This window comes from Gopherus evgoodei, chromosome 12 (assembly GCF_007399415.2).
Source record: "Gopherus evgoodei ecotype Sinaloan lineage chromosome 12, rGopEvg1_v1.p, whole genome shotgun sequence".
NCBI lineage: Eukaryota > Metazoa > Chordata > Testudines > Testudinidae > Gopherus > Gopherus evgoodei.
This window is the reverse complement of record NC_044333.1, coordinates 25,813,885-25,827,729: the sequence shown is the minus strand read 5'-3', so window position 1 is coordinate 25,827,729 and position 13,845 is coordinate 25,813,885. Positions and strand designations below refer to the sequence as shown.

General features: G+C 44.4%; 1 protein-coding gene across 1 annotated transcript in view; it reads left to right on the top strand.

Moving 5' to 3' along the window:
• Positions 1 to 13,845, top strand: part of WTIP (WT1 interacting protein) — a 125,840-nt gene that overhangs the window by 80,618 nt on the left and 31,377 nt on the right. The window lies entirely within an intron of this gene.

Sequence of the window (13,845 nt, the reverse complement as noted above, 5' to 3'; positions counted from 1 at the left end):
ACTGATTCGTTTGGATTTGTCAGCAGCAGCTTTTGATGCCATTGATGGTGAGGAGTTGACGCACGTAAGTTTGCTGGCAGGAAGAAAGCAAGCTTTTTCTTGTGCAGATCTGTTCTTGTCTCAGAGGACTCCGAGGGTAGTTTTGGGCAATTGCCTTCAGAAATCTCTGTTGCAGCTTGCCACAAGATTTGGTCATGTCCACCCTGTGTGCACAGTGTGTATATAAAATCTTAGCAGAGAGTGAGGTGGTCTGGGGTGCAGAGCCTTCAGAGTACAGAGTATGCAGGTGACACTCTGCTCCTTGTCTTTATTTCGTCAGATCTGCTGTTGATCAGATTTGTCATTGTCTAGACAAGCCCAGTTGTGCTGAGAGCTAGCTAGTTTGAGGTTCAATTTAAGTGACAGAGAGGTGATGTTAATAAGCTGGGGGAAGGAACTGGAGGCCATGCGGGAGCCACCTCGGCTGAGAGAGTTTGCAACATGGGGCTGTGTTGGCTCCTGAGCTGATTCTGGCTATTCAGATACCAAACAGGGACCAAGAGTGCTTGACTAGAAGGTTGCAGCCCTTTTCTTTGGATAGAGACCTACTGCAATAGTCACACTGAGGGTGGATTATAGCAGTAAACTGTATATGAAGGCCACTTGGAAACTTCATCTAGTGCTGAATTAGCAGTATTCCCCACAGGGAGCACATACATGAAGTGAAAAAGCTTTGGGGCAGAGGCTACTTTTCAGGGTCTGTCTGCACAGTGTTTAGCAAGACTCCTGACTGAGGCTCCGAGGTTCTATCGCAATACCAATACCGGTTACACCTGTGCTCTGTGATTTGCACGCGCTTCCACTCAGGTTTGCGTCCAGTTCATTTCCAGGTGCAATTCAAGGTGTTGACTTTGACTTACAAAAGTCTAAATAGTTTGGGTCCTGGCTTATCCCTCTAGGACACTACAGCAGCTGCGATCAGTTGGTGTGCTTGAACTAAGAGCCCCCATGTTAAACGGAGGGGGCTGGTGACTGGGCATTATCAATGGGAGCAGGGAGGTCGAGAGGTGAGGCGGAGTTTTATTTCCTGAGTCTGACAGGCTGGGAAAGCACCAGCTTGATTTTGTTTGTAGTTTTGATATAAAATCAACATGTATTCAGATGTTGGGTGGTGTGGCAGTATATAAGACAACCCCTTAAACTCCAGCATGTAGTGAGTTACAGGGAAAGCCCAGATTCCCTGTCTTGTCACATGGGTGATGGGGCAGGGCTATGAAAGCAAAGGGAAAGCTGCTGTAGTGGGAGCTTCCTAGTGGGGGAGGAGTATCCTCTCCCGGATTGCAGAATGCTGGAAAAGGCTCTGGTGGTTGTTACCAAGTGTTCTGAGTTGCTTTGCCTTTGTCTTAATGTGTCTTCTGTGGTGTTAATATTAATTAATGTCTTCTGTGTTATTAATAAAGCTGGCCCTGTGGAAAGGGACCTGAATTGAACTATAGTTTGAGGCTTTTTTTTTTTTTTTTTTTTTTGCCTTTCTCAGCCAGTGTATCCCCCTACTAGCATACAGCGGGCTTTATGGATAAAATAAATAGCTATTAAATCAACTCAGGCTGTTACTTCTCAGTTTTAAAACACATGCTTGACTTAAATTTTATAAATTCTTTTTCAATATAAGTTCTTCCGTTTAAGATCCATGGAAATAATTTATGTCCTCCACTGGAAACAAAGGGTAGAATAGACTGGATAAATACATAAGAAGGAGAGAAAGGAAACATCTGCCAAATTTTCAGCTTCTCACATTGCATGAAAGATTGAAAATGTCTCTTGGTTTCATAATGTACCTATAATGACGTTCTTCCCCCACCTAAGGGCCACAGAGTTCCTTCTTGTCCCAATAGCATTGCATTAGTTTGGTTTAATAACGTGACTAGAGCGTAGGAAAGGGAGAGAGAATTCCACACGAAAGCAAACAATGTACTATGGCTATTTCTGAGCTGCCAAAAATGGTGGGCTTTTGCAGGAAGATAACCGCCGTGTGAGAACTGTCTCGCTGTATGATCCTAGTGGAGACAACGCGCAGGCAGTTTTTATCACGATGTAGCTAGGCGAAGTGAACACTATACTGCCCACCAGGGTTTGACTTGGCCTAATTACATTGTGGTCACTAGCATGAGGTAAAATCCTGGTGAAGACAAGACAGTTTATTGTTTTAAAATGTTAGCGCATCAAGGTAAATCCTTGGGGGAGCATCTGGTTGACCAGTAATGTGTTAATACTACAGCCCCCTTGTCTTCACTTGGATTTTACCGTGCGTCTGCATGGTAAGAACACAGCTTTGTTCCTACTGAAGACCAGATTTGCCTTGGGGGAGCCCCTCAGCAGGTGTAAATTGTCATGGCTCCACTGATGTGTTAGCAGAGCTGTGATCGTTTATACTGGCTGCAGCTCAGCCCAGATGTAGACTCAGGTACACCCTGCAAAGTGGGTGTGGAACACCATCATTTTCTTGTGGTAGGAGTTATCAATCACTTTGCACAGATGAAAATTACCACACACAATGCAGGGCAATGGACAGTTAGGCCAACAGGCCATACATTGAATATTGTTCTAAATAATTTTATACTTTTGTTTACACCCAGATCATGGTGTGGACAAACCACTAATGGACAGAGAGACAGAGAGCCCAGATAAACTTCTGATCCACTAAGGAAGACTGGCTTGATGTAAAGATACAAAACGAATCTTGCTTATGTAATAGCTGTACAACCACAAAATCAAAATTAATCTGCAATTCTGACATAGAGACATTAAAATAATGTTAATTATAGGTGGCAGTCTGAATATTTGAGTACATTAAATTCAGAATTTTAAAAAACATGATTTAATATTCTAACTCGAATATGTTTGCTATGATTGTCCTGCATGAATTTAAAAAAAAAAAAATCCTACTCTTTCTATCTACCTGATGATTTTTTATTAGAATTTGTTCACAAGTTCTGAATGCTCTTTCCTGAAAGAATCTATGTAAAGGGAGAAAACAATACACATCCTGTACTCCACCTTCACAGGCCTCTAGCGTTCGATGCCACCTTTTGTTTGCAAGAGTTTAAATTTCAAATAAAATCCCAGCATTCTTTTGAAAAAAAGGGAAGGGCCTCTCCCCTGCTTAGATTGTCAAATCCCAGACTAGGCTGAAATTGAATAGGGCAAGTCAGTGACCTCAGTCAGAAAGAATGTTGCTTATTTACGTAGGGCTTCTGCTATTTTAGCAGCAAACCTTTTCTTCTGAAAAGACAATGTATACTGTTTTGTGTTTATGGCCAAGTAAGGAGCTTGTCCATTTGAGATTTGCATGGTAATAGCCTAGTAACTTAATATACAGCATCCTCAAAAATAGCAATGTAAGACTTCGTTTTGTTTTAATCAACTCAAATATTTTTAAAAAGAGCTTTACAAAAGTTCTCTGTGAAACTATGCTGCTCATATGTTGGGTTTTGTTTTTTAAATAGCAAAGTTACATTTAGTTCTTTCTTTATTAGACATCAAGGCAGAGCTCTGAAATATTTTGCTGCATCTTGTTGCTTGGGGCGGGTGGCATTCCTTCAGTCTGGAACCAGAAAAATGTGTGTATACACACACCAGGCATTTTTCCTGAAATAATGAAAGATCTTTACAACCATTCGGGCCTGTCAGATGAGCCTGCAATTCCAAATGGTTTTTAAAGTGTGTTGCTCCATAGATCGTAACTATGAGGGACTATTGTATACATGAAGCACACATTTAGGATCCGATCCTGCATTCCTTGAAATCAGTGGGAGTCTGGGTGTGAAAGGAATGCAGGATTGGATCCTAAAACAGGGGAGCAAAATTCTGTGCCAGATTTATTTGAGAAGAAGGATACAGCACATCCACAGTAGCCACTTTTCAGTGTTTCAAATTTCAACCGGCTGAAGTCTGTGAAAAGTGGCTTCTGCCAACATGCAGTATCTTCTTTTCAAAGGAATTCGGCACTTATTTTTTTTCCCTTCCTGAAATAAGCGGAAGCCCTAGAAATTCACCCTTCCCTGCACAAAGCCTGAGCAATCAAGCTTGGTGATGGGGGGGGGGGGGAGGGGAAAAAGGGAGGGAGACGAGGGAGGGAGACCTATAGGGGCACCTTGATTGCAGTGCAGGCTATGAGCTAAGCTAACCCTTGCTGATGCCCTTCCACGGCCCAATATGGGGTTGGTTTGTTGGGTTTTTTTCACCCACTGGATCCTTGTAATTCTCCCTGCTTTGCCGCCACCCCTGTGAAGCAGCATTCACATTGCTACTGGGTCTTGTGCAGGTCCTCTGCAGGGGACTGAATGTGCCTCCCAGGGTTAACAAGTCATATGAGTGCAAAAGGGCCCAAAGCAGGTTTATAGTTTCCTATCCGTGGCATGGGGTAAAGCAGCGGAGAGCCCCCCCCCGAAAATCTCCATGGCAGATGTCCACAGCTAAGCCCAGAGGGAGGAATGTGGATGTGTAGGCCACAAACCCACAGGCAAGCTTAATAGAAACTCAAAAAGATTTTGAGTCTTTTTGTTTCCTCTTGGCACTTCTGTAATTTTACACACAGGGTGAATTGTTCTTTTCTTAAGACAGTAAAAAAAAAGCGGGCCTCCTGGATGAGACCCATCTACTACGTTTTATCCTAGGGTAAATTTAGAGATGAGGAGCAGATCCCTTGATATTGATGAGTTTGTTATTGTTTAATAAATAGTTTTGCCAACTATCTTGTTTCTATTGAGTGCTTGTGGTATTTGGAGTTTTATATAAGGCCCCAGCTCTTGCGATTACCTGAGAATCTCAGCTTCCATTTCTTTTTTAAAGCAACTTTCTAGCTGCCTGGATGCAGAAAAAAGATTGAAAATGTGACCCTAAACCTGAAGGCAAATAAAAAATACCCAACACTTATTATTTTTATTATTTGTAAAAGTCTCATATTTGAGGTCTACCTCATGATTTTTGAATACTTGAGGTTGGCAGGACTGGTACCATAGGAATGCATGATGCCTTACATAGCAAGTAAAGATATAGTCCCAGAGGGTCATTCATTTCTGCCATTCAAAAAGGGTGGCTGACAGGATGAAATCAAATTATACATTAATTCTCATAGTACAACTATAAAATCTTGCTCCAATATATATCCCCCTTTTGACCCTGTGAGAGGTAGCGGGAATGACCCTCTTGCTCCTTCACCTGTGTCAAAGAGCACACATTCTAAGGCACCGAACCTGGTGCCCATGCTGAGCCCATATGCTGTTCAGACATTGTGTAGGAGTCTAAAGGAGACACAGTGGACTGGGGAAGAATTCTCCTGGCACAGGGCCAATTTACTGTTCTCCTGTGTTGGTCCAGCATGGTGGACAGAAAGATCATAGAATATCTGGGTTGGAAGGGACCTCTGGAGGTCATCTAGCCCACCCCCCTGCTCAAAGCAGGACCAATCCCCAGACTGATTTTTGCCCCAGATCCCTAAATGGCCCCCTCAAGGACTGAACTCATAACCCTGGGTTTAGCAGGCCAATGCTTAAACCACTGAGCTCTGCATCCATTCCTGTTTGTAGTGCTCAGTGCTTTACGGATCCTGCACTACAGAGGTAAGGCTGTTCTAAGTTAGAGCAGCCCTATACTAATGCCAGGGGTCATTTTGACACAAAGGTTGGCACCTCTTCCTGGGCTGCACCTTCTGGGCTGAGTCTCCCAGGACAGACAGCAAAGAATCTGGCCCCAAGATTACAATGGAAATGCTAATAGAACTTTAGATTGGACTCCACATATGTGCAGCTATTAGTGTAGTCCAGAGTCAGTGTGCAGCACTCCAGAGTTTTGCTTCTCTCTTTTGAGTCAGATGCAATGTAGTCAGTTATCTACTGCTACAAATTGGCCGTGTGTGTATGTTTACATGTCCGGTTAGCACGCACACCTTCAGATGTCACCAAATGCAAATGCTAGTATGAAACCTATAGTGATACTCAGGAGCGGTCCCAGGGTTTTTGGTGCCCTAGGCACAGGGCCAGCTCGCCAGTCCTGTGGCTCCAGTGGACCTCCCGCAGGTGTTCCTGCGGACAGTCCGCTGATCCCGCAGCTCTGGTGGACCTGCCTCAGGTGTGTCTACAGATGCTCCACCGGAGCCGTGGGACCAGCAGACCCTCCGCAGGCCCGCCTGCGGGAGGTCCACCGGAGCAGTCTGCCGCCCTCCCAAATCCTGTAGCCCTAGGCGACCACCTAGGTCGCCTAAATGGAAGAACCGGCCCTGATGATACTGCCCTAACATCATTCATTACAAAGATGACATCTTAAGCTGTTAACCAGCAATTGGATCCATGTTTTACATTGCTCAATAAAACAAATATGCACAATTCATTTATCAGTCAGGCATGAGAAACCAGGAATTACTGTGTGCCTGGGAAGTCTTGTGAGTCATGAATCAGAACTCTTAGTGGTTGTATCCCTCAGAGAGGTGTGGTAATTCCATGTCTAGTGAAGTGGAAATTATAAAATAAAATTAATAGTGGAAAGATGCCTACTAAAAATGCATCATTACATCTTGCATCAGTATCTCATGTTCTCCAGAGGAGTCAGTTATAATAGGACACCATGGTTAAAGTCATGGTCTTCTAGCAGGGACTCCTGTAGTTTATAGGTGTAATTTCCGAAGTGCTCAGTATAGTCATTCCTCTGCTTCCATTCAGCCGTTGACTTCAGTGGAAGCAGAGTTGGGCCAGTGTTGATGCTTTGAGAAATCCCATTCTATACTTCTGGTCATTAGTTGCAACAGGGGCATTGCAGCTGTTCCAACAAGAAGCCACAGCTCTCCCTAGCACTTATGTCTGTCTGGTTGGTTGGTTGGTTTTTTTTGTATTGCTGACAGTGCAGAAGCTCTCTGGGTGACTAGGGGAATGCATGATGCCCTCTTCTGGAGAAATGGTATTAGAACTTTAGGTTCAGGGAGTTCGCTGCCAGCTTTGTGCACAGACCCACACAAGAGTATTCCTTATATTGTACCTTCAGACAACAGGAACAAGAGGTGAGGATTTCGCTTTCTGCATAATAGTCCAGGTTGGTAACTCTAACAATTGACATTTATAATCAGATTTGCTTTAATTAGGGAGCACATCTGACTTCTGACTGTTCATCACACCAGGATGTGCTAATTAGATTTTCTGAGCAAAATATAGGCGGTTTATTCCACCCAACAGTAACTTCAGATTGTGAGGAGTGTGGCCATGTGCTTTCTTCCAAATGGATAGATAGTGTTGGAGGTGTGTCGTGTTGTCCAGGGGGCTGAAGTTTAGATGCATGACATTCCCATTATTTGGAAAGAGTGGTGTCTTCTTAACCAACATTAGTCAGGCAAACAATTCAGGCTTTTCATATGATCTCACTCATAGCATGACAGTAGTCAATTATTATAATTCCCAAAACGTGCATGTTTTTACTCATGAAAAAATTTTACACACATTATAATAATATTTAACACTTTTAAATTTCAAAGCACTCTACAAGTAGTAATTAGGCCTAATAACAGCCCTGTGACCCAGGGAGCTATTATTACCCCCATTTCACAGGAGAAGTTGAGTCGCTGGGCCAAACTCTGATTTCAGTTACTGCCCCACTAAGGCCATGTCTACACTTACAAGATTAAAGCAGCACAGCTGTACCAATACAGCTGTGCCACTGGAAGAGCGCTCATGTAGCCGTGTTTTGCGGATGGAAGAGAACTTTCAATGAGCAGTGATAGCTGTGTTGGTAGGACAGCATTTCCTGCTGACATAGAGCTGTGCACATGACTGCTTGTGATGGCGAAACATATGTCACTCGGGGGTGTGGGGTTTTTTCACATCCCTGAGCAGCAGAAGTTTTGCCGACATAAGTGCTAATGTAGATGTGGCCTAAGAGTTTGTGACTTCATAAAGGCAACTTAACATCTACACTGAACAACTAGCGCATTGCTGGTAACAGGTTTTCCCTTCCTAAATGGCACTGAAAATGCTTTATCTACTTGCATAGAGGGGACTGGACAATTTCCAGCAGAGTTACAAAAAGCTTCATTGAGACCTACTGCAACTAGGTCTCAATCACATTTTGTTTCATTAGATCTAGATCATGCTTTCCGTAACAGTATTAAAAACAGTTTTGTCCCATCTCTGCTAACAGTTTGACTGTTGTCCACACCAGCTGAGGTGTGGGGAAGGCAGGAGGGAGCAGGGGCTGATGGTGTCAACAGTAGATAATCTTTTTTTTTTCATTTTTTACTTTTTATCAGTTTTCTTTTTTATTTATGTACATCTGTTATGTCAGATTTACTCCCGAGCCATAAGTTTTCGCTTCTTCGGCTTCTTTTGAGAGACCTTTTTTGTCTGAGCAACTTCCTCGTCTGGCTTTGGAACAATCTGCCCCTTCTCAGTGAGGATCATCTCAATACGACAGGGGGGAGCTCATGTAGGGGTTGATATGACCGTGAGCTCTGCAGGTACGCCCGTGCATTTAGGGGGCCTTGTTGACCTGAATGTGCTCAATTACCAGAGAATCCACATCAAGACCCTTGAGTTCAGCATTACTCTCAGCATTTTTGAACATGTGCAGTAGGAACTCTGAACTCTTTTTAGGCCAACAGCCCCTGTGTCCAGCCCCAGTGCTTGGCCTGAGGGCATCTGACTAGGCAGTCTCGTTGGGTAGGTCTACACTGCAAGTGAACGTGTGTTTGTAGCATGGCTAGGCATAGCCACACTAATCAAAGTAGCACGGGTAGATATGGTGGCTCAGGCTTCAGCACCTGCTAGCAATCAGACTGCATATCCAGGCAGCCTGGCAGCTTGTACTCTGGTAGAGAGCCTGCGATAAAGTCCATGCCACTATATCTATGCTGCTGTTCTTACCCAGGCTAGCGAGATTAAAGCGACCGCAGGTATGCCTACCTGCACTGCAAACAGGCTGCGTCCCAGGCTGACCTGTTGTTTTTCTGGTACTGGGCAGGTGTGAAGCTGAGAGTCACTTCCTCTGTGCTGTTGAAAACTGGTCAGACAAGGTAGACATGCCAGGGTCTTTATTCAGCTAAAACCACAGAAGGAGGAAGGAAGCCCTGTGTTTATGAAACACAACTGTAGTGATGGTACAGAAAGTCCTACAAGCAGCTATGGACTCTAGGCCAGGCCTTTTATTATAACTGATTTAGTGATCTATCTGCATGTTGCTTCTGGTTTTATCAGTCTCTGACTTTTAGAAAGTGGTTACGATACACTGCAAAAGAGGACAGTAGCCTGCAATGGGACACACCGATATAGTCATTGGAAGGGGAAACTGAGCAGCTATTTTTTCGACTAATAGTTGTTGACTTTTTGAAGCTTAATTGTACTGAATTCAGTTATTCAGGACAGTGAATGGAATGCACATTATTGCTTATTTTTCTGAAACACACATGTAGAGACCAAAGTTCTGTAGCAGTTTGTGGTGTTTGGATGATAACTTCTTGTTTGTGAGTTAACTATTATATTATCCTTGACCAAATAAACTCCTCCAAAGTAAAAGTCTTGTTAGGCTTATTAGTTATTATTAAGAATTCTGATTACCAGCTGAGGAAGCATTATGCTATTCATATGTTATGTGAGCTTAAGCAAGTCGCTTCATCTCTGTGCCTCAGTTTTCCCATCTGTAAAATGGGAGCACTGTGAGATCTGGCGATACAAGATGCTATATAAAAATCTGAGTTAAAATCATGTTTAGAAATTGACATTTTGTATTACATCAGCTGTATGAAAGGGGAGGTTGAGGTGGCCATCTTTGTGGGCATATGGAACAGTAGCTTCTGAGAGCAGTGTCTAATCAGGCTGCAAGGGATTGCATGCTATACAGTTGGTGAAAACTTGCCACTAACGATCGAGTTTTCCTGTGCTCTGGTTTGCTGAAGCTATATTATTTCACAGGGCAACTAGCAGCCAGTCAAGTGCTCAGTAAAAGAAGTGCATTTGGGGTTTTTTTGGCTCAGTTTGCTCTGGGTCACATCATGCTCCCTCCTCTGCAGTTCTGGAGAGTCCTGATGTAGTGGAACTGCTTCAGTCGTGTTTTGCTACAGGAAAAAAATTGGGGTTGGGTTTGGGGACTCTCCATGGAGCTGTGCTCTGCAGAGTCCAGGCTTTGGCACTTCACTGCCTGGGCTGCTGGTAATAGTGACTGTGATTGTAGGGGGGCAAGAAAGAGAGAATGACCATTTAAAATAGTCATGTGAGTTTTCTGCGCTGGCTCACAGGTTTGGGCATCCTTGTGTGTAATATGGGAATGTTACTTAGTGGACAAGCAGAAGCCCCTGGCTGTAGTGAGGCCACTTTATTCCTATCATCTGAAAGCAAGGATGTGGCAGGTACTTATGCCCACCAGCTCTCAGTCAGAGGGTGTGCACAACCATGTCACCCTGTCAGGAACCACCCAGCAGCTCTTTTTTTGGTATTAGATCTGTGACTGCCACTTGGCTGTGAGCTGGGTAACACAGTCTGGGCAGACAACAGCGTTTGAGTGTTTTTCTGTCCTTCAAGAGCCTTTGTAACTCCCTGCCAGTCCCTTCCACCCCCATCTTCCCAGTGACTACGGATGAACGCATGCTTCCTGCTCCTGGGCCCACAGTGGGTGTAACTCCTCCACAAGCTGGCACAAGCCACATGTGTTTAGGGGCAAGGCAGAGGATTGGCAAAAACACTTTTTTAGAACGAGCCAGAGTGACCCTTCAGGAGACCCATGGAAACCATGCTTTGATGTTGCCTTGATCCCAGTGGCTTGTGTGATTAAGGGATAATACGGATGGTGGAGGAGTACAGTGTATGAGGCAGTAAAGAGCTTTACTAGGTGATTAAAGATGCAAGCGAAATAGAGAGTTTCATGTTACCACAAAAATCATTTTTGTCATGCTTTGTGTGGTTTTGAAGTGGGGAGGGGGATGGGATGTAACCAGTGCCTCCTTGTTCCCTGACCTCAGGCTGAGCTCAGGACTCAGGTGAGTAATTGTCAGGATGAGTGGTAGGGATGTAAGAGAAGGAGTTGCGTGGAAAGGAACAAGGCAGCTGCTCATGTAGTGCTGTGTCCTGTCAGCACAGATTTGTGTGCCATTTACAAGGGGATACAGTGAGATGTGGCTGGGCTGTGATTGGCTGAGATCCTTGCCTTGGCAGATGGTGACACAAGTAGGGTACTGTCTCTTTTACACAAAGCAAGCACATTGGCCTGAAAAAGTTTCTAAGGCAGGTGACTGGAGCCTGAGTGGTTGCAGTGATTTGGGTTTTTTGTCCCTGGAGGGTGAATGCACTTGGATCACTGAATTTTGGGAGTGGGCTATGGGATGGCCAGCTGGATTGGCGATGCTGTTGCAAAGGAAGAAGGGGACAGCAATTGATGGGATGAGGAGCAGGCACTAGGGCTCCAGGAGCCAAGTCCCTTATCTTGAGGGGTCAGGTAGGGTGGAAGGAGGGTTAGGCCTGGATGTGGCTGCTGGAGGAGGCATGGAATAGGGGAGGAGGGAGAGCAGTGACAGCTGTGCCCTGGCTTCTCAGGGCAAGGATAGGAAGCTGGTTTCAGGGAATGACGAGGCTCTGGGGGGTGGGGAGAACATGCCAGGGAGAGGTATCTGGGAGCCACCTCTGCAACCAGAGCAGAGAGGCAGGTTGGAGGGTTACAGCAGCGAAGCCAGGATGACCGGGGAGAAGACAAGGATCACTGAGAGTGGAGAGTTGTGGGAGGTGACATAGGGAGAGAAGGACAGCTCTTACACCTGGGCCACACCCCCAAGAGGCAGCATGTTCACCCCTTACATGGCACACAGTCACTAAAGGGTTAAATTTCAGATGATCACAAGGAGAGCTAACCAATAGGTAAGACTGCTCTAAAGAGCCTATTGCTGTCACTCAGACCAATGGTCTGTGTGCTCACAGTGGTGATCTTCCAAATTGCTGCCTGCCTGTTCCCAAACACCATAGTACATCTGCTGCAGGTTGCATTTTGAGTGAGGATCTATAGGACTCAGTTCACATTGAGAACCCAATTTCAAAGGTTATTTGAATTCACACACACATGCAGATTGAGTAACTGCACTCAGTCAAGAGCCTCAGTTTGTGCACACAGGCAGAATCAGGTGCAGTGACAGTGCACACAGTTTAACACATGTACTCCTTTGAAAAATTGTCCCTTAATATTCCTGTAAATGGTCCTCTTGAGGGTCTATCTACTGAACAGTAATCTGGCTGAAGGTTTATAAGTCAGTCAGATAGTGCAATGACTTTGTTTCCATGAATGGACCCATTTTACAGAAGGAACTTTAAACACGAGTGTCCACCTACCAGTAGCACTAAGAGACAGCAGCTTGTGAGAGTTACACTTCAGGAATCTGTACTGAAAGGAAACATTTCCCTTGGCTATGCTAATAAACCCCCAGACAACCACATACAGCATGTGATTACCCAAAAGTGTCAGCTCAGGTCCAAATGTCTCTGTGCCATACATAGTTTCCCATGGTCAGAGCACAGCAGCAGTTTCTAAAAGACACTTTTAAACATTTAAAATTAATCACATTTTCCTCAATGTTGTTTAGAAAAACTATAAAGATTTCTCCCCTCCCCCTCAATTGCATTCTGCTAACTGAGTCTCCAGTGAACAGCCCTCAGATTTAATCTCTTGGAGGCTGGTAGCCGTGTTTATGGTGGAGCGCCTCACCTCTGGAACTTACTCTTTTTCTGGGTCTGTGAGTTTCCAAGTTTGTTCCTTTCGCGTGAGGGGAGGAATTGTGCATGTTTTACAGAATAAAAGTGGTTTCAGTATATATAGTTAGTGTATTCGAAGAGCATCATCATTGGCCTGTAAGCATAGGGTACCTTGCATTGTTCATAGGTCGGTGGGTTCAATCACGTTGTTGTGCACTGCAAATGGCTTCTTGTGTGTGGCTCTTAACAGGGCATATTGCCATCTCTTTACCCAAGCTACTGCCTCTTAATGATTTGATGGGCACACTAGAATGGGTGGTAGCTTGGGCCAGATAAATCCCTGGTGATGAACAAAGTTCAGTGGCGAGGAGATGAGTTACAACGGGAAGAGTTTGGCTCCTTTGGCCTGATTCGTCTCTTATGCACACAGGTTTTGACACTGAGATAATTCCTGATTTATGCCTGTGTGTGAGAGAGAGAGAGAGAGAGAGAGAGAGAGAGAGAGAGAGAGAGAGAGAGGGGAGACTCAGACCCTTTGTGTCTAAGTGACTGGTTGTGGGTGTTTTGAGTTCCTATATATCTCGGTTTTTGTTGAGATTAATCTGAAGCCTGTCCTATATTTTTAAACTGTAAAGAGGTCCAGAGTTCATATTGATGAACACACATTATAAATACAATTAAACTGCTACTATAATATAGTAAGCCCTCAAAGGCTGAAATTGAGATCTGTTTCCCTCCTCTATCACCTGTACATATTGCCAGTTTAAGGTGCTTGTGGGTGTTAATAAAATGTTCTCAGTTTTTCAAGTTAGTTAAGATGCTTTTGTTTCTAATTTCTTATACTGGGATCTGAAAGTCAAGCTGGATTCCATGGCCAGTAATAAAGATCCTGCAATTAGAAGTTAGCTGTCAATTTTATTGATGATGAACAATCCAGACCACTCTCAGTTAGCTGCATTGGCACAGACATGATAACAGGAGCAAATGCGATGGCCACCATCTTGGGTGACACACCAGAGATTGAACCCGGAACTTCAAAACTAAAACTAAGAGCTACTACAGCTTGAGCTAAAAAGCCACAGGTCTCTAGTAGGTGTGTGTAGCAACTCATAACCTCTATGGAGTGGCACAGCAGGGGACCTATAACATACACTCACCTGTG